The following is a 25,414-nucleotide window of genomic DNA, read 5'->3' as shown; positions in this document are numbered from 1 at the left end:
TCTCCATCTGTTTGTGTCCTCTCTTATTTTGTTGAGCAGTGGTTTGTAGTTCTCCTTGAAGAGGTCCCTAACATTTCTTGTTAGTTGTATTCCGAGTTATTTTTTTCTCTTTGTAGCAATTGTGAATGGCAGTTCATTCTTGATTTGGCTCTCTTTAAGTCTGTTATTGGTGTGTAAGAATGCTTGTGATTTTTGCATATTGATTTTATAACCTGATACTTTGCTGAAGTTGCTTATCAGTTTCAGGAGTTTTTGGGCTGAGACAATGGGGTCTTCTAGATATACTATCAACGTGTCTGTAAATAGAGATAATTTGGCTTCCTCCTTTCCTATTTGAATACCCTTTATTTCTTTTTTTTTTTTTTGCCTGATTTCTCGGGCTAGAACTTCCAGTACTATATTGAATAGGAGTGGTGAGAGAGGTCATCCTTGTCTAGTGCCAGATTTCAAAGGGAATGCTTCCAGTTTTTGCCCATTCAGCATGATATTGGCTGTTGATTTGTCGTAAATAGCTTTTATTACTTTGAGATACGTTCCATCAATACCAAGTTTATTGAGGGTTTTTAGCATAAAGGGCTGTTGAATTTTGTCAAAGGCCTTCTCTGTGTCAATTGAGATAATCATGTGGTTTTTGTTTTTGATTTTGTTTAAGTGGTGAATTACATTTATAGACTTGCGTGTGTTGAACCAGCCTTGCAACCCCAGTATGAATCCTACTTGATCATGGTGGATAAGCTTCTTGATGTGCTGTTGCAATCAGCTTGCCAATATTTTATTGAAGATTTTTGCATCTATGTTCATCATAAATATTGGCCTGAAGTTTTTTTTTCTTGTTGAGTCTCTTCCGGGTTTTGGTATCAGGATGATGTTGGTCTCATAAAATTATTTGTGAAGGATTCCCTCCTTTTGGATTATTTGGAATACTTTCAGAAGAAATGGTAACAATTCCTCTTTGTGACTGATAGAATTCAGCTGTGAACCGATCTGGACCTGGGCTTTTTTTGTGTGGTAGGCTCTTAATTGCTGCTTCTACTTCAGACCTTGTTATTGGTCTATTCTTAGTTTCAGCTTCCACCTGGTTTAGGCTTGGGAGGACACAAGTGTCCAGGAATGTATCCATTTCTTCCAGGTTTACTAGTTTATGTGCATAGAGTTGTTTGTAATATTCTGATGATGGTTTGAATTTATGTGGAATCTGTGGTGATTTCCCCTTTATCATTTTTTATTGCATCTATTTGGTTATTCTCTCTTTTCTTTTTTATCAATGTGCCTAGTAGTCTGTCTATTTTGTTCATCTTGTCAAAAAATCAGCTCTTGGATTTATTAATTTTTTGAAGGGTTTTTTGTGTCTCTATCTCCTTCAGTTCTGCTCTGATTAGTTATTTCTTGTCTTCTGCTATGTTTTGAGTTTTTTTGATCTTGCTCCTCCAGTTCTTTCAATTTTAACGTTAGAGTGTCAACTTTGTATCTCTCCACTCTTCTCATGTGGGCACTTATTGCTATATATTTTCCTCTGGAGACTGCTTTGAATGTGTCCCAGAGATATGGGTATGTTATGTCTTTGTTCTCATTGATTTCAAAGAACTTCTTTATTTCTGCCTTCATTTCATTGTTTATCCACTCAACATTCAAGAGCCAGTTGTTCAGTTTCCATGAAGCTGTGCCGTTCTGAGTTAGTTTCTGAATTCTGAGTTCTAACTTGATTACACTATGGTCTGAGAGACTGTTTGTTATGATTTCAGTTGTTTTGCATTTGCTGAGGAGTGCTTTACTTCCAATTATGTGGTCAATTTTAGAGTAGGTGTGATGTGGTGCTGAGAAGAATGTATATTCTGTGGATTTGGGGTGAAGAGTTCTGCAAATGTCTATCAGCTTTGCTTTTTCCAGGTCTGAGTTCAAGTCCTGGATATCCTTGTTAATTTTCTGTCTGGTTGTTCTGTCTAATATTGACAGTGGAGTGTTAAAGTCTCCCACTATTATTGTGTGGGAGTCTAAATCTCTTTGTAAGTCATTAGGAACTTGCCTTATATATCTGGGTGCTCCTGTATTGGGTCCATATATATTTAGGATCGTTAGCTCCTCTTGTTGTATCGATCCTTTTACTATTATTTAATGTCTTTCTTTGTCTCTTGTGATCTTTGTTGCTTTAAATTCTATTTTATCAGAGATGAGAATTGCAACTCCTGCTCTTTTTTTGCTTTCCATTAGCTTGGTAAATCTTCCTCCATCCATTTATTTTGAGCCTTTGTGTATCCTTGCCTGTGAGATGGGTTTCCTGGATACAGCACACCGATGGGTTTTGGCTTTTTATCCAATTTGCCAGTCTGTGTCTTTTGATTGGTGCATTTAGCCCATTTACATTTAGGGTTAATATGGTTATGTGTGAATTTGATACTGCCATTTTGATGCTAGCTGACTGTTTTGCCCATTAGTTGATGCAGATTCTTCATTTTGTTGATGCTCTTTACCATGTGGTATGTTTTTGGAATGGCTGGTTCTGGTTGGTCCTTTCTATGTGTAGTGCCTCTTTCAGGAGCTCTTGTAAAGCAGGCCTGGTGGTGATAAAATCTCTGAGTACTTGCTTGTTCACAAAGGATTTTATTTTTCCTTCACTTATGAAGCTCTGTTTGGCTGGATATGTAATTCTGTGTTGAAAGTTCTTTTCTTTAAGGATGTTGAATATTGGCCCCCACTCTCTTCTGGCTTGTAGGGTTTCTGCTGAGAGATATGCTGTTAGTCTGATGGGCTTCCCTTTGTGGGTTACCCGACCTTTCTCTCTGGCTGCCCTTAGCATTTTCTTCTTCATTTCAACCCTATTGAATCTGATGATTATTTGCCTTGGGGTTGCTCTTCTTGCGGATTATCTTTGTGGTGTTCTCTGTATTTCCTGAACTTGAATATTGGCCTGCCTTGCTAGGTTGGGGAAATTTTCCTGGATAATATCCTGAAGAGTATTATCCAGCTTGGATTCATTCTCTTCCTCACATTCAGGTACACCTATCAAACATAGATTAGGTCTCTTCACATAGTCCCCCATTTCTTGGAGACTTTGTTCATTCCTTTTTGCGCTTTTTTCTCTAATCTTGGCTTCTCATTTTATTTCATTGAGTTGATCTTTGACTTCTGATATCCTTTCTTCTGCTTGGTCAATTCAGCTGTTGAAACTTGTGCATGCTTCATGAAGTTCTCGTATTGTGTTTTTCAGCTCCATCAATTCACTCATATTCCTCTCTAAGTTGTCCATTCTTGTTATCATTTCCTCACATCTTTTTTCAAGGTTCTTAGTTTTTTTGCATTGAGTTAGAACGTGTTCTTTTAGTTCATGGAAGTCTCTCATTACCCACCTTCTGAAGTCTGATTCTGTCATTTCATCACACTCATTCTCCATCCAATTTTGTTTTTTTGCTGGTGAGGAGTTGTGGTCCCTTGTAGGAGGTGAGGTGTTCTGATTTCAGGTGTTTTCCTCCTTTTTGCACTGGTTTCTTCCCGTCTTTGTGGATTTATCCACCTGTTGTCTGAGTAGTTGCTGGTTTTCCGATTGGGTCTCTGAGTTGATGTCCATATTGTTGATGATGAAGTATTTCTGTTTCTTAGTTTTCCTTCTAACTGTCTGGCCCCTCTGCTGTAGGACTACTGCGGTCCACTCCAGGCCCTGCTTGCCTGAGGTACACCTGTAGCAGCTGAGAAACCTTGAGGGTTGCTACCTGTTTCTTCTTCTGCTATCTTTGTCCCTGAATGATGCCTGACAAATGTCAGTCTGATCAGTCCTTTGTAAGGTGATTCTTTAGATATACGTGGGTCAGGGAGCTGCTTGCGAAGACTGTCTGTACTTTATACTTGAGGAGACAGTCTATACTTTATAGGAGCTCAAGTGCTGAGCTGTGAGCTCTGTTGTTCATTCAGGGCTGCTAGGCAGGTAAATTTAAGAGTGCTGCAGCAGAATTCATAAAGCCCCTTTTTTTTCCTCAGGTGCTTTGTCCCAGGATGTTAGGACTTTATTTATGAGTATCCGTTGCACTGTCTTGCCCAGCAAGGAGGCAGTCTAATCAATCCTTGCCTATAGTGGCTATGCTGAGCTGCCCTGGGCTCTGCCCTGTTGCCGTGGGTTCCACCCTGCTGCTGTGGGCTCTGCCCTGCTGCTGTGTGTAATTTCCTGTAGCCCTGTTTATATGCGTATGGTTAGAGCTGCTGTGGTGATGATGGCCTGCCTCTGTAGTGGCGGACTCTCTCTGTTATGGTGGGTTGCCTTGGTAATGGCAGACTGTGTTCGCAGTGGCAGTGTACCTCCGTAGGGGTCGAGTGCCTCGGTAATGGTGTATGCCCCTCCCCCTTCGAGTTGCACCATCCTGGATTCAGCTGTGCTTGCTGTGAAACTCTCAACCCTGAGCATTTCCAATTGCTGTTTTGTTTGTTTATGTGGGGGTGGGATCCGTCAAGCCTGATCACCTGGTTCCCTGCTTCAGAGCCCCCTTTTTTTTTTAAGTTGAATGGTTGACTCTCTCCCAGGTGTTCCAGAGACTGAAATTATTTTTAAAAGCCCATAAATTCTGTGACTCCACTAGTATATAGCAGTCCAACTTCTTCTCGGTAGTTTGGACCAGTTACATAAGCCTACTAGACAATTTGCCTCTTTCTTGGTTGCAGAAGGAATCAGATGCAGCAACTTATCCTCTGCCTTAGGAAGGACATCTTGGCATGCCCCACACCACACAACCTTTTTGATCATTAAGTCCAGTCAGCAAATGTCTTCAATGTAATAGGTCTGTTTAATATAATTGGCCATCTTTTTGATCCATTTTTCAGCCAGCAAACTAAACCAACTGTTGGCACTCTTTCTAACTCTCCAAGCAATCAACCCCGCATGCAAACACTGGGGCTCAGCAAATCAGACGGTGTTCCTCTGAGGGTCCTGTCAGCTGGCCTTTGCCCCTACCTTGGTAAATTTTACCAAATATATTTTTTAATTACTAAATCTTCAAAAAAATTTTTTTTTGGAGATGGAGTCTTGCTTTTGTTGCCCAGGCTGGAGTGGAATGGCACAATCTTGGCTCACCACAATCTTCACCTCCTGGGTTCAAGCAATGCTCCTGCGTCGGCCTACAAAGTAGCTAGGATTACAGGTATGCACCACCATGCCCAGCTAATTTTGTATTTTTAGTAGAGACAGGGTTTCTCCTTATTGGTCAGGCTGTTCTCAAACTCCCAAACTTAGGTGATCCACCTGCCTTGGCCTCCCAAATTGCTGGGATTAAAAGCATGAGCCTCAGTGCCAGACTTCAAAAACTTATTTTACAAAGGAGAAAAAAATTACTAATTCATTCTAGAAGGCTAAAATTACCCTGATATCAAACCCAAAGAAAGACATTACAATAAGAGAAAATATCCCTTATGAATACAGACATTAGTCCTTATAAATGTATTAGCATGTGAAATGCAGATTGTATGATCAGTTAAATCTAGAGTTTATCAAAAGTTTACTTGTTTTTAATGAATAATAGAAATAAGCTGGTGTAGGGTTTTAATGTAACCCTATAGAACCATTAAAATTACTATCTGGTACATTTTATAAGAAATAATTATGAAGCTTTGGCATATTTTGATACACACCAAAATTATGATAACTGATAACCCAGAAAACATAGGGATTAAAAGTTTCTATACCAATTAATATAGTACCAGGCCAGATACTTAAACTTTGGATAATCAAATAAACATATAAAGCCCACCAAAAACAGATAACAAATATACAAACAAAAGAACAAAAGAAGAGGTTATTTTTTGATCCCATGCAAATCATTCCTAGGTATTTTCAGGAAAAAAAAAGAGGTAACATATAAACTCCAACTCTTTTTGGGAACCAAGATCTTAATAAGGTTCTATAACTATTCTGTATTGTTAAATAAATATTTTCAGAATAGATATGTTCATAAGGGCAAAATCTGTGCTGATAATTGTCAAGAACAGGATTTGAAATCTAAAAAAACTTCATGATATTTGACAAATGCATTTTAAATGTGAAATCAACTGCCAAGTTTCCATGTTTTTAGATGATTGAATATTTAATACCTCTGATTTATTTGCTGACATTGTCTTTTGTCAGGACCATTGATTTCTCCAGGTTCATTATTTAATTGTTCACAAAATTATCGTTTACTATGTGTCTGTTATGTTAAAATCAGCATTCCAGGTACTTGAAATACCACATATACATCTATTCAAGGAACATTTCCAAAACAATAAACAACACTGCATCCCACCTGAGGGGGCCCAGAAGATGACCAGCATCATGGGCACACCCTCATTGTCTAATGTCCTCTTTGGCCACCATAAGGACATGGGGACTACTAGGATTAGTGTTCCTGTACCCCCAGTGCATCCTTGAAGAACTAGGCCAGTGAGGCTTGGGTGATGGGTGCCAATATTCCCTAGCAAGAGTTCAGTTCACATGGGCCTGACCATAAAACTTCCCTAGTAGGATAATATCATTGAAAATGGCCTTTAAGCACAGCAGTCTTAAAGAAGGCAATAGTTGGCCACTTGGCTGAGGCCAAAACAATGCCCTCGGGACCTGAGACTTCTCCCCTACTCAACTTTCCATCATAGGAATATACCCTAGGATTGTGAGGCCTGTATGAACTCAGGTCTGACTATGGTATTCTAGTTGGAGAAATTCTGCTGTACAGAGAGCAAATCCTAGGCAAGACAAATTGTACGTTATTATATTCTGGCAACACTCAGTTAGATTGGGAAATTGTGGGTGACAAAAACAAAATGTGCTACAGTTTCCAGTACCCTCTGATAGAGTCTGGCTCTATTAGGACATAACCTAGCACAGCAGACTAAGGGAACTGGCCCTGTGTATTTACACTGTAGGAGGCTCTTATAGGCATAAGCCTGAGGGCACTGTGGGCAAGGATACCTAGACTGCCACCCCAAGAGCCTCACAGTCCTAGAAAGAAGGGAAATAGCCTCATGTGTAGGAAACATCTTAGAGAAAAGAACCAGGAAGAAGTTTGCCTCATGGATATCTGGACTTAAGAGGTTGGGATCTGAAAGGCTGGGCATGGCTCACATAGGTGGCTTTTTCTTAGGACGTTTAAGCAGTGCCACAACCTCAACCAGACTGAACCAGGAGTTTGGGACTGCTGCTGTTTCCTCATACTGACCCTCAGCTTGGCCCAGAGAAAGAAAGAACAGCAACAAAGGGAAGCTGGTTCGGGGCTCACCAATGCTCCCAGTTCTGAAGAGCCAGGGTTTGTTAGAGAGTCAGTTCCCAGAAAGCCTGACATCCATGTCTAGTCCGGCAGCTATGCTAGTCTCACTTAGATGGCCAACAGATTCCCAGATTTTACCTCCTTAAAAAATTTAAAAGAAGGGAAAGGACAGATTAGCAAACAAAAGGGGGCCAATATTACTCACTGCTCTGAAGTCCAACATCTCCTGGCTGGCTCACCAAAAGATGTAACTGGGGGAGCATACCCAGCTCCCAGAACCTGGAGGTTCTTGGCATTTCTAACCCCAAAGAATGGAGAAAGGGGCCCCAGAAATGTGGTGAGTCTGCCATTCAAATAAATATCATGGACCCAATTTTTGGGAAGAGCGATTTATTAGACAATGAGAGAAGTTTTTCCGAACTTCCTCTCCAGTGATTGATCTTTGACTCTGATACCAAATTGGCTACTTGGCCCACAACTCTGAGTTACAGAGTCTCCTCCTCCCAGAACTTTTGTTGGGATTTTGGGATAAAGAGCCCCACAAAGAGCTGCACCTGGCTTTTCCTACCTGGCTCACGTGCAGGAAAGCCAGAGAAAGAACTTTACATTTGAAACCCCTCTGGTCCCTGGATGAAGGCATGGAGGAGGTACTCAAAAGAAATCCCTGCATTTGAAACCACACCCCTCATGGACCTGGGAAGAGAAGTCCTTCAGTATCTTGTAGGGGTTCTCTGAATTTCCTGCATTTTCATGTCAATCTAGTGAGACCGGGAAATCTTCATGAACTGTATCTTCAATCATATTTCCACTTTGCTTCCTCTCACTCCTCTTTCAGGAGTGTGTGTGTGGTTTTTTTTTTGTTTGTTTGTTTTTGTTTTTGTTTTGTTTTGAGACAGAGTTTCACTCTTGTTACCCAGGCTGGAGTGCAATGGTGGGATCTCGGCTCACCACAACCTCCACCTCCTGGGAACAGGCAATTCTCCTGCCTCAGCCTCCAGAGTAGCTGAGATTACAGGCACATGCCATCATGCCCTGCTAATTTTTTGTATTTTTAGTAGAGATGGGATTTCACCATGTTGACCAGGATGGTCTCGATCTCTTGACCTCATGATCCACCTGCCTCGGCCTCCCAAAGTGCTGGGATTACAGGCGTGAGCCACCTTGCCCAGCCCAGGAGTGTCTGTTTTTTAAGTATCTTCTCTTTGAGCTCACTAATTCTTTCCTCTGCTTGATACATTGTGATATTGAGAGACTCTATTAACTTTTTAGTCCAAAAAACATATCTCAGTTCCATGATTTTTGTTGGATTTTTAAAATCATTTCAATCTGTAAAATTACCCTTATCATTTCTAAATAGTTTTTCTGTGTTATTTGAGAGATCACTTAGTTTTCTTGAAATTTATCTTTTGAATTATTGATTCAAGAGCTTGCCTATCATTGTTTCATTAGGGTTAATCCCTATCTCCTTCCATTGTTCATATGGGAGACTATTGTTCTCTGTTTACTAGTCTTACTTGTGGATGTACAACCATGTTTTTGTCTTGAAGTATTAGTTATTTATTCCAGTCTTCTCTGTCTGGCTTCTTTTGTTTCTTGTTGGATATGTTTGCTTCAAGAAACTTTTGCAGTATACCTATTAATTTTTTTCCCTATGTCACTGCCTCTTTACAGCATACATTAGTGCTTAAAACCTAGAGTTCCCTCAGCACAAGCAAATGTTTGGAACACAGTATGTCTATATGAAGGAGGACCCAAAGAGGATACTCCAGCAGTGTGTGTAGACTTGCAAGGGGTCTATACCCTGGAGAACCATGGAACATACTTTCTATAGCATGGTTCTGATGAGCAGTAAATCTGATGTGGAAACTCTTTCAACTGAGTTACAGAGCAGAGTTTTCAGGGCTGGATTAATTATTATAGAAATGTAAATCTAAAACATATTAAGATACCATCTTATACCAGTTAGAATAGCTACTATGATAAAATCAAAAAATAACACATGCAGGTGAGACTATTGGAAAAAGGGTATACCTTCACACTATTGGTAGGAATGTAAATTAGTTCAGCCGCTGTGGAAAGCAGTTTGGAAATTTCTAAATAATGCAAAACAGAGTACCATTTAACCCAGGTATTCCATTACTGAGTATATACCCAAAGGAAATTAAATTGTTCTACCAAAAAGACATATGCACTCATGCACTTATTGTAGCACTATTCACAGTAGCAAAGGCATGGAATCAACTTAGATGTTGATTCCATCAACAGTGGAGTGGATAAAGAAAATCTGTTAGGTATACATGGTGGAATACTCCAGAGCTATACAAATGAATGAAATCATGTCCTTTTACCAACATGCAGTTGTATGTTCATCGTAGCACTATTCACAATAGCAAAGACATGGAATTAACCTAGGTGCCATTCAGAGTGGATTGGACAAAGGAACTATGGTAATACATATCATGAAATACTGTGAAGCCATAAAAAGAGCAAAATCATGTTTTTTGCTTTGTTTTTGCAGCAACATGGATGCAGCTATTGCTCTAAGTGAATTAACACAGGAATAGAAAACAAAATACCACATGACATCAATTACAAGTGGGAGATAAACACTGAGTACACACGGACACAAAAGTGGGAACAGTAGACACTGTGGCTACTGGAGAGAGAGGGAGGAAGGGGGATGTGGGCTGAAACCCTACCTATTGTGCACTAAGTTCACCAAGTGTGCAACAGGACCATCGGTACCTCAAAAATCAGTATCATGCAATATACTCATGGAATAAACATGTACTCTCTGACTCTAAAATATGATGAAATTAGTTTTTAAATTACAAGTTAAATAAATAAATGTTATGTGAATAAACTAGCAAAAGATAAGATTGAATTAGATATTTTCATAAAATTGAAAATTTCTACTATGGAGAAATATAGAGACTGATGTAACTGAGCTCCAGTGATTTTTCTAGAGCCTCAGCTCAGTAACCTCAAACTGAATCTGCATATTGTTATCATGTTAGAAACTTATAATAAGTAACAATGACCGGAATCTAATGTAGAAAATTGAGTCACAGTCTTGGGGAATAAAATTCAGCACTGATATTTTCAAAATAGCATCCTGGTGGTTTTTATAAATCTGTGTAGATTTTAAAACTTGAGGTTCTAGTCATATTTTTAAATTGTAATTCTTGAAATTCTACTTTTCTTACCTTAGTTTTCTTGACTACACAGCTCTCATGCTTAGAAGAATTTTGCAGTTTTTATCTGTTTTAGGGTCAATAAATAGGCTTATCATTTTCTTTCCTTCTCATTTGTTTGTGTCCATCAGATTAAATTGTCCATGCCAAGACTTTCTGCTTTAGATATTGCTTAGATAATCTCTGTATGAAGTAAGTTCTCTGAAACTTCCAGGACACTTGATTCCTCTGTGCCATATCTCTCCTGGCTCATTTATCTTCCTTATTCAGAGATCTATAAAAGAGACTCCTCCAGATAGTGAGGTAGCTGTGGAGGCAAGAGTGAACAAGACAGTCACAGTTTTCTTTTGCACCATTCCTTCTTGAGGTGAGTAATTTGGAGCATATGATATGGTGGCTTTTATTTGTAGAACTGCTGTCAGGATTTTTCCAGATCTTGTCTTTCTAGTAATAACTGTTCCAGCTTCCATAAAAGGTAAATTGAACTCTCAAAATTGCATTTGGGTACTAAATGCCACACAGAAGGTTATCCTGAACATTTTTCCACACATATTTGTTAATGTGCATATTTATTTGTTGATTTTAGGGGTAGAGGAGCAAAGGGAATAGTCTTCTCTAATGAAGACAAAAGGAATATAGAATCTCGGGAGCTATGACTGTTCTCACATCTAATGAAGAGAAAAGGGATATAGAATATCAGGAGCTGTGACTATTCTCCCAAGTGGGAGAGTACAGGAAATGGTCCCTCTATCTTACTGTGTTCATTGAAGTTTTATAGGACCTGTGTCATAAATATTCTCAATGTTTCTTTGCAAATTTCTTTAAGGGAGAGTGAGGGAGCAAAATGGCTCACTTCTCATTGTGGATCAAAGCCAGTTTTATCATCATGTTGGCACTTTATTTTTCCTCTGGTGAGTATATTTTGTAATTCTGGGTTCATTTCTCATGTCCTAGGAGTGCAGGCAAGATTTTATGTCACATAGGAATAGAATTGGCTGTTACATTTGTTTTAGTATACTTGAATTGGCAAATCAAATAAACATGGGACAAATGCCCTTTAAAGTGACATTGGTGAATCCACCTCCCCATGTACAAAAGGAGTGAAACTCTATAGTTAATATGAATGGCTACTGAATTGAGTTTAAGTACCTCAATTGAATTCTTTCTCTGCTGTGCAGGTCATATTCTTTAATGCAATTTGTTAGAATAAAGTTTCAGGTTTCATATTTTTAGTATTAAAATACAGTATCAAGTAAGTCTCATTGATAACTTCTGGGATAGTCAATCTGCCTTAAATTCAAAAATTATCTATTATTGTTACTGTGAATGAAATATATAAGAACTGGAAAACGCATTGAAAATAGAGCAGAAAGCTGATGCCCAATTCTGATTGAATTCTCTCTATATTTGTAAGTCATCATCTTCCTTTGTCTTAGTTTCCTCATCTGTAACATGTAGTTAACAAGGAAAATGATATCTTCAAGGGAAGGTTTTATGGAGCTAAAAGATGTAATGCATTTGAGACTGAGCAATATCAACTGTAGGAATCAGGGCTACTCCAGTGTTTCCATCTGACTTTCCCATACACAATCAGTGCCAGAGGAGGCTCACTTCCTGGTGTACTTTGCTCAATGAAAGACCTGCATCCATACTATCTTGGAAGACATGTGGATATATCATAGGGGATACTAAGTTATTTAATCTTTCTTATTTGTGCAGATACTGTAACATCTCAGTTGCTTGAAAACAGGATGCCAGTAAGTTATCTCAAATTTTTTAGAAAGTCAAAACATTTAATATTTATAAAATATCATTATCGTGTAATTAACTGTTATATGGAAAAATGTTTACTATGTATTAAAAAGTAAAAGTGTCAGTTATTGCCCCTCTTTTGGAGGTGCTATAGAAATTCCAGCATCCCAGAAGTACTCTTATTCATGCAGACATTCCTCTTCATTAGCTTTATGGTACTATATGTCATGAAAGTACAAGAGATAATCTAATTGTTTATATTTTAGCATTAAATTGTTCCCAGGATTTTGCTATTACATATAATGCTTTAGTAAATAACCTTGTACATATGTATTTCCAAAACAAATTTCTAGATGTGGGAATCCTATGACAAAAGGTAAACATATAGGTAATTTTCCTAGATATTGCCATAAATTTAACCATATTAGAAAAAAATATTCTCTAGTTTTCATTATTATTAAAAATGAGAGTGCCTTGGCCTTCACAGATTTGTGACCAGAGTGTCCTGTCAGTGATTTTTTATTTGCATAAATTTGTGAGTTATATGTGTAATTTTGTTACATTCATAAATTGTGTAGTGGTGAAGTCAGAGCTTTTTTTTTATCAATGTCTATTTAAATTAATAGCATCTACCTAATTCAGTTATTTTTAAAAGTACTGAGCAAACAGAAGCATCCAGCACTCAACCCACTTAACCAAGGAGCTTCTCAGTAAACGTGTGCTGAATTATAAGATATCACCACATTGCCATTTAAGGAAGACCAAAAACAGATTTTTTGAAAAAAACCAAGAGGCAGCTGTGGCATTTCAAATCAGCTGACACTAATGAGTGATACTCAAATACTCGAATTATGACATGGCAAAATAACCTTTTAATATTTTCCTGAAAACCTAAAGAATTTGACATGGATGTTTTAAAGCTAACCAATTAGATTCAGTAAATAGTTGAAAATACGAGACAAGAACTTTTCTTTCTTTCTTTCTTTTTATTTTTTGAAAGAAAAAAAGAGAAAGAGAAAGGGGAAGAGAGAACAGGAGTCTTGCTCTATTGCCCCGGCTGGAATGCAATCTAAAAATAGGTATTAAAAACCTCTTTTATGCCTATAGTTGTACTTATCAGCGAAGACAGAAAGGGATAAGGGAAGAAAATAACAAACAGCCAAACAATATTTTATTTAAGTCTGTGAAATGCTATGCAAATACTGAAGAATGATTTACTTCCAATTATGTGGTCACTTTCAAAATAGGAGTAATGTGATACTGAGAAAAATGTATGTTCTGTGGACCTGGAGTGAAGAATTCTATAAATATTCGCCGAGTTTACTTGTTGCAGGTCTGAGATCAAATCATAAATGTCCCTGTTAATTTTCTATTTTATTGAACCATCGAATATTAACAATGTGGTGTCAAAGTCTCCTGCTTTTATTGTGCAGGAGTCCAAGTCTCTTTATAAGTCATTAGGAACTTGTCTTATGTATCTGGGTGTTCCTATATTGGGTGCACATATATTTATGATAATTGATTCCTGTTGTTGTATTGATCCTTTTACCATTATATAATGTCCTTCTTTATTTCTTTTAGTCTTTGTTACTATTAAAGTCTATTTTGTCAGAGACAAAAGTTACAATGCTTATGAGATGGATCTGGATACAGCGTACCGATGAGTTTTGACTTTTTATTCAATTTTCCATTCTGTGTCTTTGGGGCATTTAATCCATTTAAATTTAGGATTAATATTAATATTTGTGAGTTTAATATTGTCATTTAATGCTAGCTGGCTATTTTGCCCATGAGTTGATATAAATTCTTCATTATGGAGATACTCTTTATCTTTTGGTAAGTTTTTTGGATGACTGATACTGGTTGTTTTTTTCTGTGTATAGTGCTTCTTTCAGAAGCTCTTGTAAAGCAGGCCTGGTGGTGATGAAATCTCTGAGTGCTTGCTTGTTTGTAAAAAAATTTATTTTTCCTTCATTTATAAAGCTCAGTTTGGCTGGATATGAGATTCTGGGTTGAAAATTCTTTTCTTTGAGGATATTGAATATTGACCCCCACTTTCTTATAGTTTGTAGGGTTTCTGCTGAGAGATCTGCTGTGAGTCTGATAGGTTTCCCTTTATGGATAACCTGCCCTTTCTCTCTAGCTGCCCTTAGAATTTTCTCCTGTATTTCAACCCTGGTGAATCTAACGATTATGTGTCTTGGAGTTGCTCTACTTGAGGAATATCTTTGTGATGTTCTCTGTATTACCTGGAGTTGAATATTGTCCTGCCTTACTAGGTTAGGAAAGTTTTCCTGAATAATATCCTGAAGAATATTTTCCAGCTTAGATTCATTCTCTTCATAACATTCAGGTACACCTATCAAATGTAAATTAGGTCTTTTCACATAGTCCCATATTTCTTGGAGACTTAGCTCATTCCTTTTTACTCTTAATTCTCTAATCTTATCTCCTCGTTTCATTTCATTAAGTTGGTCTTCAACCTCTGATATCCTTTCTTCTGCTTGATCAATTCGACTGTTAAAACCTGTGCATACTTCACGGAGTTGTCGTATTGTGTTCTTAGTTCCATTAATTCACTTATATTCCTCTCTAAATTGTCTATTCTCGTTAGGATTTTGTCAAACCTTTTTTTGAAGTTCTTTGTTTCTTTGCATTGGGTTACAACATGTTCCTTTAACTCACAGAAATTTCTTATTATCCACCTTCTGAAGCCTGATTATGTTAATGGAACACACTTGTTCTCCATCAGACCTTGTTCCGTTGCTGATGAGGAACTGTGATCCCCTGTAGAGGGAGAGACATTCTGATTTTGGGTATTCTCAGCCTTTTTAGGCTGATTTCTTCCCTTCATTATAAATTTATCCATCTCTCATCTTTGTAATTACCGACTTTCAAATTAGGTCTCTGAGTGGACGTCCAAATTATTGATTCCCAGTGCCAGAATCTGAGCAACCCACTGCACCGGCTAAAACAGTGGCATTAAAATTGATGGTGCTTTTCTGCCTGGGAATCTCCAGTCTGGCTTTCTTCTTGAGTCTCTCCTTCAATCAGCTGAATAGGCAACTCTGCCTTCCCAGAGCTCCAAACATCGACCAAAAGGGGAGCTAGTCCCCTTTACTCTGCATCAAGAACCACTGCACTGAGTCGCTGGCAAAACTGCCTCACTGGCCACAAGAGTCACACTGGCTACCGTGGAGCTCCTCCATTGGGAATCTCCTGGTCTGTGAGCAAGAAAAATTTGTCTGAAAATGTGGCATTCTCTCGTTCTCTGTGCTTTCACTGGGAGGGACAATCCAGAGCTGCTAGTGATCAGCCATCTTGGATCTCTCTCCGAAGTCAGCTTTTTGGGTATCCATCATCCAAATACAATATATTGGATCCATTAAATGATTTTGCATCATCCTTTCCACTCTCCCACTTTGCTGAGTCTCCATCGTCTATCTACGTCCATGTGTACACACTGTTTTGCTCCCACTTACAAGTGTGAACATGTAGTATTTGTCTTTTTTGTTTGCCTGATTTGTTTTGCTTGATAATAGCCTCCAGTTTTATCTATGTTCCTGCAAAAGATCTGATTTCATTCTTTTTTTTAATGACAATTAGTATCCCATTGTGTATATATGTATTTTCTTTGGCCAAGCATGCTGATGAACACATGGGTTGATACGATACCTTTGTTATTTTAAATAGTGCTCTAATAAACATGAATACAGGTATGTTTTTGATATAATCATTTCTTTTCATTGCATAGATACCCAGGGGTAGGACAGCTGTAGTGAATGATGGTTCTACTTTCAGTTTTGTGAGAAATCTCCATTCTGCTTTTCATAGAGGTTTTATTAATTTACGATCCACAGTGTTTAAGAGTTCCCCTTTTGCCACATCTTCACTAACATCTATTAATTTCGTATAAGTGTGCTGGAACATTTGTATGCCTTCCTTTGAAAAATGTCTATTTTTGTCCTTTACTTGATTTTTAGTAAGATCAACAGTAATTTGTTCAGTTTTTTGAGTTCTTTTTAAATTCTCAATATTAGTCTTCTATAACTCTTCCTATTTTACATTGCATAAGTGTGCCTGTCACATTTTTCTTAATTATTTTAGCTTCTTGTTTATTATTTTCTCAGGAAACCTAAATTTTGACATACTACTTATCAAATTTGCTATATTAACACATGGCTTTATGTTTGTAAGTATCTTCTTTGGGTTGTTAATAGCGAAAGTTAAACAATTTTTTAAACTTTTTGTTTAATTTGGTTATTTAGAACTTTTAATTATAAAATATTTTTATCTTGTTTCATTTTTTTGTTGATAAACATATTTAAAGCTATAAGTTTTCCTTTGATCACTGCTTTGAAATGCATCAAATTGATCCAAATGCATCAAATTAATTTTACTTTGATAAAACTCTAATTTCATCATTTATTTTCCCTTTCTCTCAAATGTTGTTGAAAATATTCTTTTTTTTTTCCCAGTGTGATGGGTGTTTTGTTTTCTGATTTTGTTATCAATTTTTTATTGTATTCAATTGTGATTAGAATGCTATTTATTTACTTTTACTGAATAGGACTTACTGATTATTCATTAGAATCTAATACAGAACAATTTTTATGAATGTCAGCTATGTACTTGAGAGGAAGGTATATGACTTTTATCAGAGTATATCATAGGATATATATCCATAAATCTTTGTTATGTTTATGTTGTTTAGTCTTACTATTCTAATCTGTTTATTATGCATGGATCTGTCTTACACTGTAGGTGGTGTGTGGCAATCTCCTTCTATTATTGTGTGTATATCTACTTCTGTTATCTCTATGAGTTTTTGTTACATATTTGTGCCTTCTCAGTTATGTAATATATAGATATTCTCAACTGTTGTATGTTTTTTATGAATTGTAGCTTCTAGCATTATAAAGTATCCTTTCTTGTGATATTCAATGACTTTTAACTTGAATTCAACTCTGTTTTATAGTGGAAATTGAATACATGTTTTCAGATTCTATCTTTATGCTTGGCATATATTTACATATCTTTTTATTTTTAATTTTTAAGTTCCCTTAATCTTGGGTGTATATTATATATATTCCATACATTGGGTATTTGTATGTGTGCCAAATTAAAAGTGTGTTCATTTTAATTAGTGACTCTTACTTATTGACATGTTCATTCTCACATATTGATATGACATAAATTTGGCCTCAATAATTGTACCTAATGTTTTGTTAAAATTGCTATGTTTTTATGCTATATTATTGTTACTTATCTCCTGTATGATTCTTTTTTTTGTTTTTGTGTTCAATAATGCATTTTACATTAAGAAAGCTTTCATTATTGTTCTAGTAATTAGCCTTGTGTTTACAGCTTTTAAATGCATTTAGTTCTCTGCTTCTTGAAATATTTATTTATTTATTGAATGTGTCTTGTTTGTTTGCCCAGGTTTTATAGTATTTCTTCCCTCTTGCCTATCTCCTACACACAAGCAATGATTTCATTAGACTCTCTTTATCCTTCCATTCTTTCTCTTCTTAAAAATTGTAAAATGCCCATGATTATTCATTTGAAAAGTGGCAGCCAATAATCTCTTTTTAGATAAAGCTTTCCCATTAGTAAGATGCAAAATTCAATATTGTTTAAGTACGTGCAGTTTCCTTTTTTCCTCAATATTCATTGAGATCTATTTTTTATTGGGCACATTTTACTTTGATATTTATTTCTTTTTTTCAACTTTTAAGTTCAGAGGTACATGCACAGCTATTATAAACATGTGCACATGTAGGTTCATTGCAGTACTTTTCATGGTATTTATTTCTGACATGTTCATTTTAACTTGTATTTCTTTCGTGATTTCAATCAAGTATTATTTCACGTATTTTTCATCTAGTCAATTTTGATTCTGAACCTCAAATTTAAATTCAAGGAGTTTGTTTTAACATACTCAATTATTTGCTGAAGAGTATTTAATTGATTTTTGATTGTTTCATTAAAGTTTTCTTCTGCTTCACGGATTTCTAGTTTTGAGGCTAGGAATTTTGGCCTCAGCTATGTGACTCTCAACTTTTTTTCTTGTTTATTTTCTTTTTTTTTTTTAATTTTTTATTGGATTTTAGGTTTTGGGGTACATGAGCAGAGCATGCAAGACAGTTGCGTAGGTACACACATGGCAGTGTGCTTTGCTTTTCTTCTCCCCTTCACCCACATTTGGCATTTCTCCCCAGGCTATCCCTCCCCACCTCCCCCTCCCACTGGCCCTCCCCTTTTCCCCCCAATAGACCCCAGTGTTTAGTACTCCCCTTTCTGTGTCCATGTGTTCTCATTTTTCATCACCCACCTATGAGTGACAATATGCGGTGTTTCATTTTCTGTTCTTGTGTCAGTTTGCTGAGGATGATGTTCTCCAGATTCATCCATGTCCCTACAAACGACACAAACTCATCATTTCTGATTGCTGCATAATATTCCATGGTGTATATGTGCCACATTTTTCCAATCCAGTCTATTATCAATGGGCATTTGGGTTGATTCCAGGTCTTTGCTATTGTATACAGTGCTGCAGTGAACATTCATGTACATGTGTCCTTATAGTAGAACGATTTATAGTCTTTTGGATATATACCCAGTAATGGAATTGCTGGGTCAAATGAAATTTCTATTTCTAAGGCCTTGAGGAATCGCCACACTGTCTTCCACAATGGTTGAACTAATTTACACTCCCACCAACAGTGTAAAAGTGTTCCTTTTTCTCCACATCCTCTCCAGCATCTGTTGTCTCCAGATTTTTTAATGATCGCCATTCTAACTGGCGTGAGATGGTATCTCAATGTGGTTTTGATTTGCATCTCTCTGATGACCAGTGACGATGAGCATTTTTTCATATGATTGTTGGCCTCATATATGTCTTCTTTCATAAAGTATCTGTTCATATCCTTTGCCCACTTTTGAATGGGCTTGTTTGTTTTTTTCCTATAAATCTGTTTGAGTTCTTTGTAAATTCTGGATATCAGCCCTTTGTGAGATGGGTAGACTGCGAAAATTTTTTCCCATTCTGTTGGTTGCCGATCCACTCTAGTGACTGTTTCTTTTGCCGTGCAGAAGCTGTGGAGTTTCATTAGGTCCCATTTGTCTATTTTGGCTTTTGTTGCCAATGCTTTTGGTGTTTTGTTCATGAAGTCCTTGCCTACTCCTATGTCCTGGATGGTTTTGCCTAGATTTCCTTCTAGGGTTTTTATGGTGCCAGGTCTTATGTTTAAGTCTTTAATCCATCTGGAGTTAATTTTAGTGTAAGGTGTCAGGAAGGGGTCCAGTTTCTGCTTTCTGCACATGGCTAGCCAGTTTTCCCAACACCATTTGTTAAACATGGAATCCTTGCCCCATTGCTTGTTTTTGTCAGGTTTATCAAAGATTGTATAGTTGTAGGAATGTTGTGTTGCCTCCGGTGCCTCTGTTTTGTTCCATTGGTCTATATCTCTGTTTTGGTACCAGTACCATGCTGTTTTGATTACTGTAGCCTTGTAGTATAGTTTGAAATCCGGTAGTGTGATGCCCCCCGCTGTGTTCTTTTTGCTTAGAATGACTTGGCTATGCGGGCTCTCTTTTGGTTTCATATGAAGTTCATGGTGGTTTTTTCCAGTTCTGTGAAGAAAGTCAATGGTAGCTTGATGGGGATAGCGTTGATTCTGTAAATTACTTTGGGCAGTATAGCCATTTTCACGATATTAATTCTTCCTAACCATGAACATGGAATGTTTCTCCATCTGTTTGTGTCCTCTCTGATTTCGTTGAGCAGTGGTTTGTAGTTCTCCTTGAAGAGGTCTCTTACGTTCCTTGTGAGTTGTATTCCAAGGTATTTTATTCTTTTTGTAGCAATTGTGAATGGCAGTTCGCTCTTGATTTGGCTTTCTTTAAGTCTGTTATTGGTGTAGACGAATGCTTGTGATTTTTGCACATTGATTTTATATCCTGAGACTTTGCTGAAGTTGCTTATCAGTTTCAGGAGTTTTTGGGCAGAGGCAATAGGGTCTTCTAGGTATACTATCATGTCATCTGCAAATAGAGACAATTTGGCTTCCACCTTTCCTATTTGAATACCCTTTATTTCTTTTTCTTGCCTGATTGCTCTGGATAGAACTTCCAGTACTATATTGAATAGGAGTGGTGAGAGAGGGCATCCTTGTCTAGTGCCAGATTTCAAAGGGAATGCTTCCAGTTTTTGCCCATTCAGTATGATATTGGCTGTTGGTTTGTAATAAATAGCTTTTATTACTTTGAGATACGTTCCATCGATACCGAGTTTATTGAGGGTTTTTAGCATAAAGGGCTGTTGAATTTTGTCAAATGCCTTCTCTGCGTCAATTGAGATAATCATGTGGTTTTTGTTTTTGGTTCTGTTTATGTGGTGAATTACGTTGATAGACTTGCGTATGTTGAACCAGCCTTGCATCCCTGGGATGAATCCTACTTGATCATGCTGAATAAGTTTTTTGATTTGCTGTTGCAATCGGCTTGTCAATATTTTATTGAAGATTTTTGCATCTATGTTCATCATGGATATTGGCCTGAAGTTTTCTTTTCTCGTTGGGTCTTTGCCGGGTTTTGGTATCAGAATGATGTTGGTCTCATAAAATGAATTGGGAAGGATTCCCTCTTTTTGGATTGTTTGAAATAGTTTTAGAAGGAATGGTACCAGCTCCTCCTTGTGTTTCTAGTAGAATTCGGCTGTGAACCCGTCTGGACCTGGGCTTTTTTGTGTGGTAGGCTCTTAATTGCTGCCTCAACTTCAGACCTTGTTATTGGTCTATTCATAGTTTCAGCTTCCTCCTGGTTTAGGCTTGGGAGGACACAGGAGTCCAGGAATTTATCCATTTCTTCCAGGTTTACTAGTTTATGTGCATAGAGTTGTTTGTAATATTCTCTGATGATGGTTTGAATTTCTGTGGAATTTGTGGTGATTTCCCCTTTATCATTTTTTATTGCATCTATTTGGTTGTTCTCTCTTTTATTTTTAATCAATCTGGCTAGTGGTCTGTCTATTTTGTTGATCTTTTCAAAAAACCAGCTCTTGAATTTATTGATTTTTTGAAGGGTTTTTCATGTCTCAATCTCCTTCAGCTCAGCTCTGATCTTAGTTATTTCTTGTCTTCTGCTGGGTTTTGAGTTTTTTTGATCTTGCTCCTCTAGCTCTTTCAATTTTGATGATAGGGTGTCAATTTTGGATCTCTCCATTCTCCTCATATGGGCACTTATTGCTATATACTTTCCTCTAGAGACTGCTTTAAATGTGTCCCAGAGGTTCTGGCACGTTGTGTCTTCGTTCTCATTGGTTTCGAAGAACTTCTTTATTTCTGCCTTCATTTCGTTGTTTACCCAGTCCACATTCAAGAGCCAGTTGTTCAGTTTCCATGAAGCTGTGTGGTTCTGGGTCGGTTTCTGAATTCTGAGTTCTAACTTGATTGCACTATGGTCTGAGAGGCTGTTTGTTATGATTTCAGTTGTTTTGCATTTGTTGAGCAGTGCTTTACTTCCAATTATGTGGTCAATTTTAGAGTAGGTGTGATGTGGTGCTGAGAAGAATGTGTATTCTGTGGATTTGGGGTGGAGAGTTCTGTATATGTCTATCAGGTTTGCTTGCTCCAGGTCTGAGTTCAAGCCCTGGATATCCTTGTTGATTTTCTGTCTGGTTTATTTTCTTATGAATGTTTGACATAGATTAAGAATACATTTGTTTCCCATATGGTTTACACAGTGGTTGTCAATGTGAGTTGGTTTACACAGTTCCTAGTGAAAAAGAGGCTTTTTCAGTCAGTACAGCAAAATGTAGTTACTTCAGTAAGGTAATGACAGGTAAATGACTCTGTGTGTGTGTGTGTGTGTGTGTGTGTGTGTGTTGTTATCATTTTGCATTATTTACTTCTCTTTTATGTGGCATTATTCTAAAAGTCCTCCACATGCTCCTTTTACTTTTACCAACTTTCTCTTAAGAATATCTTTCTCTATTGTAAACAGTGCTGCAATGAACATTCGTGTACATATCATCCTCAGCAAACTGACACAAGAACAGAAAATGAAACACCGCATATTCTCACTCATAGGTGGGTGATGAAAAATGAGAACACATGGACACAGAAAGGGGAGTACTAAACACTGGGGTCTATTGGGGGGAAAAGGGGAGGGCCAGTGGGAGGGGGAGATGGGGAGGGATAGCCTGGGGAGAAATGCCAAATGTGGGTGAAGGGGAGAAGAAAAACAAAGCACACTGCCATGTGTGTACCTACGCAACTGTCTTGCATGCTCTGCTCATGTACCCCAAAACCTATAATCCAATAAAAAATTAAAAAAAAATAAAAAAGAATATCTTTCTCCCCTCACCACCACTTCCCAACTTTTTTTCTTTCTTCTCATGGAGAGATAATGGCTTTCTCAGAGTTCCACATTTAATCTCACTTACTTTGTATATCCTTCCCTCTAAACATGTCCTGACTACCAGGTCTTCATGAGAAATTTTATTGAATAATGGGCTTTCCTAATCGATTTTAACTGCATCTTAGGTCTTCACCTCCCCTCTTCTCTTTGTAATTTATTACAGGATATATTTTTTCCTTAGTGGCCTCCCTTCAGCCCTGTTTCACCATCCACTGTACTTTGCAAGAAGCTTCCTTGCACTGGGAGTTCAAGTAATAATTATTTCAAAGTTTGGTGATTGTTTTATACACCTAAGTAATAAATGGAGTTTTATTCCGTCTTCTACTATGCCAAGTACAAGCAATTTATGTAGTTTATTAGCTCTTCTTATTAACTACAATAGTTTTTGGATAATTCCACTAGAGATTTAGGTGGTCCCCATTACCTTTGGGCTATGTGGAAGTTCAATACATTTTTTAACATATCATTTAAATTTCTGCTGTCAGTGGTGTTTTTTATTTAAAAAAATTTTAGTAGGTACATAGTAGGTGTATATGCATATAAGCTACATGAAATATTTTGATGTGGCATACCATGGTGTAATTTTCACATGAGAATAAATGGAGTATCCATCTTAAGCATTTATCCTTTGTGTTAGAGAAAATAAAAAAACTCTTTTAGTTATTTTAAATGGACAATACATTATTGTTGACTATAGTCCCCTTGTGCTATTAAATACTAGATCTTACTCATTCTATCTAACTATGTTTTATAGCCATTAACCATCCCCACTCTCCTCTCACCCTCACTACCTTTCCCAGACTCAGGTAAACATCATTCTATTTTCCATCTTCATATTTCAATTGTTTTAATTTTTAGCTCTCACAATAAGTGAGAAAATGTAAATTTCCTTACGTGCCTGCCTTCTTTTAGTTAAGAGAATGACCTACAGTTTCATCTATGTTGTTGACAATGGAGGATCTTATTCTTTCTAATGGCTGATAGTTGTCCACTGTGCATATGTGCCACATTGTGTCCCTTCATTCATCTACTGATGAACACTTTAGGTTGCTTTAAAATCTTAGTTATTGTAAATAGTGCTGCAATAAATATTATAATGCAGATATCTCTTTAATATACTTATTTTCTTTCTTTTGAGTATATACCCAGCAGTGATGCTGTTGAATCATATGGCAGTTTTATTTTTAGTTTTCTGAAAAACATTGATAATATTCTCCATAGTGACTGTACTAATTTACATTTTCATCAACAGTGTATGAGGGCTCCCTTTTTTCCATATTCTCAATAGCATTTGTTACTGCCTGTCTTTTAGACCCAAGCCATTTAAACTGGAGTGAGGTGATATTTTATTGTACTTTTGATTTATATTTCTCTGATGAATGATGTTGAGAACCTTTTCTATACCTGATTGCAATTTATATGTCTCCTTTTGAGAAATGTCTATTCAGATGTTTTATCCAGTTTTTACGCAAATTACAAGATTTTTTTTTTTTTTTTTACTGTTGAGTTGTTTAAGCTCTTCATATTTTGGCTATTAATCCCTTTTTAGATGAATAGTCTGCAAATGTTTTCTCCCATTCTGTGTGTTGTCTCTTCATTTTATTGATAGCTTCCTTTGCTGTGCAGAAACTTTTTAACTTGATATGATCCTGTTTTGCTTTGGTTCCTGTGCTGTGGGATGTTATTTCAAGAAATATTTACCCAGAACAATGTCCTGGAAAATTTCTCCCAACATTTCCTTTTAGTGTGTTCATAGTTTGAAATCTTATATTTAAGTTATTTTTATTTGATCTTGTGATGGTGAGAGATAGGGGTCAAGTTTCATTCTTCTGCAATATGGATACTCAATTTTTCATGCACCGTTTATTGAAGAGACACTCCTTTCCCCAATGCATGCTTTTGGTACCTTTGTCACAATAAGTTTACTTTGTATGTATGTATGAACTTATTTCTGGGTTCTCTATCTTGTTCCATTGGTGTATGTGTCTGTTTTTATACCACTGTCATGCTGTTTTAATTGCTATAGATTTTCTACAGTATAATTTGAAATCTGATAATGCAGTTTCTCTGTTCCCCCCCACCTAATGATAAGTTTGAATGTTCTAGGCTTTTATGGTTCCTTGTACATTTTAATTTATTTTTATTTTTGTGAAGAATGTCACTGGTATTTTGATAGGGATTCCACTGAATCCATAAATTGCTTTCAGCAGTATGGACATTTTAACAATATTGATTTTTACCATTCATGAATATAGAATACCTCTTCATTTTTCATGTTTCTTTTAGTGTCCTGCATCATTGTTTTATATTTTTAACTGTGAAAATATTTTATTTATTTGGTTAAGTTTATTCCTAGTTATTTTATTTGTAGCTGTTTTAAATAAGATTACCTTCTTGATTTCTTTTTCAGATTGTTCACTGTTGGCATATAGAAATACTACTGATGTTTGCATATTAATTTTTTATCCTGAAACATTACTGAATTTATCAGCTTTAATGGTTTTCAGTTGCATCTTTAGGGATTTTCAAATATAAGATTATATCATCTGCAAACAAAGATAATTTAACTTCTTTCTTTCCAATTTGGGTGTGTTTTTATTTCTTCTCTAATGTCTGATTTCTCTAGCTAGGACTTCCAGTACTATGTTGAGTAACAGTGGTGAAAGTGGGCATCCTTGTCCTATCCAGTCTCTAGGAGGAAATTGTTCAGTGTTTCCCCATTCAGTATGACACTTACTGTGGGCCTGTAATACACAGCTTTTATTATGTTGATGTATGTTTCTCTGACCTAGTTTTCTGAGGATTTGAGGATTTCTATCATGAAGGGATGTT

Source organism: Callithrix jacchus, chromosome 2, assembly GCF_049354715.1.
Source record: "Callithrix jacchus isolate 240 chromosome 2, calJac240_pri, whole genome shotgun sequence".
In the NCBI taxonomy this organism is placed as follows: domain Eukaryota; kingdom Metazoa; phylum Chordata; class Mammalia; order Primates; family Cebidae; genus Callithrix; species Callithrix jacchus.
This window is presented reverse-complemented; position numbering follows the sequence as displayed.